General features: G+C 37.8%; 1 pseudogene; it reads right to left on the bottom strand.

Annotated features, from left to right (window-relative positions):
* Window positions 1-608: 608 nt before the first annotated feature.
* Window positions 609-5,181, bottom strand: LOC145982266 (uncharacterized; annotated as a pseudogene).
* Window positions 5,182-5,448: the final 267 nt, after the last annotated feature.

Raw genomic sequence — 5,448 nt, forward strand, 5'->3', positions numbered from 1 at the left:
CTGCCCTCGATAAAATAAGCGAGTTTGTAGCCCTACAGGAAAAACAAAAAACAAAGCAAAATTGATAACTTTTTCAAGAAGGTTGAACATCGTGCATGCATGCACGTGGATAATGTGTGATTCCAATTTTGTGTGTGTGTGTATACATATATATATCTTTAGACTGCCTAGACTGTGATTTTTGTGAATGTGTTGTTTTGTGTGCAAAGACCTTACTGTGAAGGATATTCACTGCTTCGTCGGCTAAGTTCTACATTAATTTGTATATGTGAAAAGAAAGTGTAAATGTTATTCTAGTAATGATAGGTCTTGTAGTTTTCTTATAGTATTCATTACATTCAATAATGCTTGTTGCATCAATAAGTGAGGAATATAATAATCTATAATGCAATATGTTTAAATTATTGTATGCCATTGAACCCTAAGGGGTAAAGCCAGCCGGAGCATGGTGCTGATCACATTACCTTCAAAATACCCCCTTACCACCCACATATGCTAAATATGCCTTCATAGCACGGTGCTATATGGACCCATGAAGTAATCCCATCTAGCACCATCTTCAAAACAGCAGCAAAGGTAGTCTTGCCGAAATGGCCATGTTGTATCTGCTACTCCTGTACTTTTTGCCTCCAGGACATTTTGAGAGTATGAACTTTCATGGGCTGCAAAATATGTGTTGCGTTAGGGAACAGAGCAACCATTTCAATTCCTTTATCAGCCCAGAACTTGCTCAATGGTAGTAATGTGTGTGAAGAATGTCCATCTAGAAATAGTATGACTGGAAGCTGTATGTTCTTCCTCACTAGCCATGGGAAAAAGATATTTGCAATATACTCTTAAAAGATCTCTTGTGTCATCCAACCGTTATCGGAATGCCCAATGGCCCATTCATCTGGCACTGTGGTAGCTACCGAAGAAGGTATTCTATTATATCTGAGAAAGAAAACCAGACAGTTACAGAATAGACACTCATTACAGTTGGACATACTGCACAAAAATTATAATTTCAAATTTAATTATATCTAGTGTGCCAACTTTCTACTTGTCACATATAAATATAATAAAATACCACTAAAAATAAGAAAATTACATACAATAAATAGTTCCAGAATATGATGAGAATCAGTTTCACCGAAAATTCACACCCACTGCACTGCACTCACATGCACTGCCAACCCATCTCTTCCTTCGGGTGGAATTGTAATTGGAATTCTAAAGAAGCTGGGTGAGAGTTTTCAGTAAGACTTTGATTCTCATCATATTCTGGAACTACTGTATGTAGATTTTTCTTATCTTCACTGGTATTTTAGTGTGTTTTTAGCAGTGTTGTGCCAGGTAGACATAATTTGTACTTACGTACAGGTACAAGGTACTGACTTTGAAATACATAAGCCAAGCGTCAGGTTAACCTTGCAGCAGGTTTTATGTATCAATCCGCGCGAGAACTGAGCTCAGAATCTTCCGTGCCAGTCTTTCCTCAACCGCCGAGCTGCTTACATCGGAGACACTGAGAAAATCTACAGTATTGCCAACCGCACAACACATCAAAACCCGCATGCATGTCAAGTGGATTGTATTTTTGCTTCTCTTTGTCTCCTGAAACATAACATTTTAAAAGTACTTTCTGCGCATATATTATTTAATAAATGTGTCATTAATATAAGAGCGAAACAACTTCTAAACATGAGAGCATGTGTGTATATTTCGAGCACGCAAAAATAAAAATAAACAAAGATAAAAGTAAACAACGATAGGCCCCTCTTGAATTTAATGACAAATTATTGTTTTTGGTTTAGAAAGAAATAGATTTATGAAAAACTTGGTTGCTTCGTTCGCAATACATCCGTTACTGTAAGACACACGCACTTCAAGTTGTACCACCAAAAAAGCATGATTTGTTATTGGTGATATATACAATCAGGTGCATTGTCTGTCGCTATTACTCTGGTTTCAATTTATGAATCACTTCACTAAACCAGGATTCAAATCTTGGTCTGTCTATTTGTTGCTGATAATCACCCTTCCCTTTCTTTGCGCGGAACAGTAAATATGCGCCTTCAACAAAGCTTTCATTGCCGCCAGTGGGTGAAACAATAAGCCTCCCCCTTCCCCTCATCGTCGGTTTCTTCAGCCCTGGCGGTGGTTTTGCATGGTGGTATCCTTCCATGGTTTATTCCCCCTTCCCCCACTCACCGAGTTGAAGGACGTCTCGTCCAAATAATAAACATGTTTCTTCTCACTGCGATATATTTTAATACCGCGGAGATTCTTTTGTCGTCAAACAACAAACAATCGTTTCCTCTTGCTAAACTCAAACCGCAAATCATTCAACACCCGTGATACAATTCGTGTGCACATTGACGGCAAATCACCTCACGCCCTGTTTTACTTTGATCTTGTTGCCGCAAGGAGGATTATGCATTTAAAACAACTTGCTTGACTTTGAAGAACATTTCCTTTCGGATGAAGCCCAAAATAACATTCGGGTAAAACCGCGCGCTGAACAGGAGATTCAGCCATTCTCGCCGCTCTACAATAAACATAGGGTTAAAATAGTGGGAGGTGCAACACTGGTATCAGCGATTTCACGCGCTCTGCAACGCATTCAGTCTCGCTCGACTCGCTCTAAAGTTTCAATGTCTCTTCAACGCAATACAGATTCGAGTTGGCGAATCTGCGGTTCTAAGTTCGTCTGCACAGTGATTGCAACCAATTAAGTCCATACCTGCTAATCAATGTATTATTTTGTCTGTATATTACAAATTAAATAACTGTTTTCTTGCAAGTATGCAGTTGTGTCGGAATAGAACCCGTCTCAGTGGAACTATATTCTTGCGCGCACGTTTGGATCTACATATGCTAAAACCTGCTGCAAGGTTGACCTGACGCAGGGCTTAGGTACTTCCTAACATTGGTTTTTAGGTATACAGTACTTCATTTTTGAAAGTTCTAAATTTCATAATTAATCAGCTGAAACTTGACTTGCAGACTGAAAACGGATATACAGAATAAATGTACTTGCTGCAATATTTCGAGTGGCTAAAGTAAGTTTATTCTGTATATCCTTTTAGAATGTTTTTAAATAGTCTACAAGTATTTGGTAACACAAATGGATCATTATGATTTATGGATTGAAACTTTAGTAATTATTTTAACAAAGTGAAAGGGTTGTATGAGACCAAAAAATGAATAATTATTACCTAAATGACTGTAATTGAGTGCAATTCCTTGTGACTAAATTTTAAGTGGTTTATTGTTTAATAGTTTTTCTTGTATGTACGCATTGCTTGCATTATAGAATTATTTTCCTGTAGTTTACGGTTATTACAAGCATAAGAAAACAGTTTTTCTTTGTGACGTTTCAGGAGAACACACGTGCAAGTAGATTACCACCTACGAACTACCGAATCTATCACTCAAACACCAGAACCAACGGTAAATGATGAAGTAGCGATGGAAGCAGAAGAGGTGAGTCTGGATGTCAGTAGTTCTGCGCCACTTTTTGACAACCCCAGGCCCGTCATTTAATTCATGTTGAGTGATCAGATGGTGATTAGATGATGATATATTGGCTGTGAATTCAGGATCGATGGATGACGAGGAATCTGCAACAGGATTTGGCATTCCTGCATCGAGTTTGGCTGCCTCTTGCTCTTTGTCAGATGAATCACTGGAGTACGATGTGGGAGGTTGTGGAACAGGTAGTTCTTTGAAATGTGGCACAGGACGAATAGCTGAAGGAATATTGGGATAAGTGATAGTCCACTTTTTCTTTTTTGATAGGCCTTTAATTGGAGGAACTATGCAAAAATAGCAGTTTGAAGTATGATCTGTCGGTTCTCTCCATATCAATGGAACTGCAAACAGCATGCATGGTCTTTTTCCATGTAGCCAGTCCCGCAAGTTTGTTGGAACACGTGTTACAACAAATGTGTGGTGCCCACTTCTTGTCCATATCTCCCAATTTACAACAAAAGTACAAGTGGTAGGCTTTCTTTATGATTGTCAAGAAATTTCGTTTTTGATCGACAAATGTTATTACGCTGCAAACATAACAAAAATTGTCTCCACTGTTAACACATTTACGCGACATGTTTCTGGTCAGTAGTGTCATATAAACATAAAAAGAAATGCCACCACACACTCATCCAATATCTCACCACAACAACACACGCGAGAAGTTTCTGGTCAGTACAGTCATAAAACGATAAAAAAAAAATACACCACAAAATTTTGCCACGACCATGTCAGTTTCCCCTGGCAAAACCTTCAATAAAAACTGAAGTGAGTGTGATGTGGTTGATGATTCTCAGTCAGCGATCATGTGCTAGAGATAAGGATAGTGTTAAAGCTAACCGTCAAACAATGAATATTTATTGAAATACTGAGGCAGCTGCTGTTGTCACACGAACCCTTATTTTGCGCACCAGAGCAAATCCGGCGATAATGTATTTCTTGGAAACTCGAACCAATCTTCAAAAACTAATATCATATTCGTTATCAGCACCCTCAAATTAATAAGAATTGGTTACTTTTATCTCCGAAGCATTTTCATTGTTGACCAGTGTAATTGGTTGGTTTTCAAAATGTTCTTAATTTTAATGAAACTAATGTAAGGAACAAATTAGGCTGAGTTTAATGTAAATTAATGAATTACTTGTAAACAATCATTGGGGGAGCCAATTCCCCTGCAGCATTTCCTGTAATTAGAGCTGTTATATTTTCCTTCTCGTCATTGCCAGCTTCTTGGTGCACAACCTTTGTTCCTCGCTGGGCAAGAACTTTACCTCCTTTAGGATTCAGAAAGAAGGCAGTTTCATCAAAATTGAACACTTTCTGTGGATCATCAAAGACAGATACTGTTCCCCTCTCCTCGAAGTACATGTACACTTCACCAAACCACTTTTTTATATTTTCTTCATTGACTGATCTTCTGCTCACAGTCAAATTTTGTAACATTCTTTCGCTAATTTGTGGATGTCTTTTCATAAATCCTTCATACCTCCTTCTTGATGGAAATACGTCACTGATTTCTACTTTTAATTCCACTGCCAATTTTCTAACCAAAGTTAGAAATGTTTTTTTCGAGACTGGGAAACCTTGTTTTCCCAGCATTATTAAGCAGTCAACTAAAAAATTTTCTTGTTCTGCGGATGATTTTGTGCTACGGCCCATTTTCATGTTTACATCATTTGCTTTGTATTTGTCCATTAATGTAATTCTCGGGATGCCAAACCTTTTGGAAGCAACATTAAAAACTCATCCCATCGGCCAACACTTTCATAGCATCTTCTACATTTTCTTGGGAGTATTTCTGATATTTCTTTGGCCCCATGACTCTGGAAAATAAATAAACACTTTATAAAACATTTTAGTTGAGTTAATTACACAGATTTTTTACTTTTGAAATTAGTAAATAAGCAAGCTTTTTCCCTTCTTACCCATTGT

This window comes from Lepisma saccharinum, unplaced genomic scaffold (genome assembly GCF_977018435.1).
Source record: "Lepisma saccharinum unplaced genomic scaffold, izLepSacc3.1 HAP1_SCAFFOLD_35, whole genome shotgun sequence".
In the NCBI taxonomy this organism is placed as follows: domain Eukaryota; kingdom Metazoa; phylum Arthropoda; class Insecta; order Zygentoma; family Lepismatidae; genus Lepisma; species Lepisma saccharinum.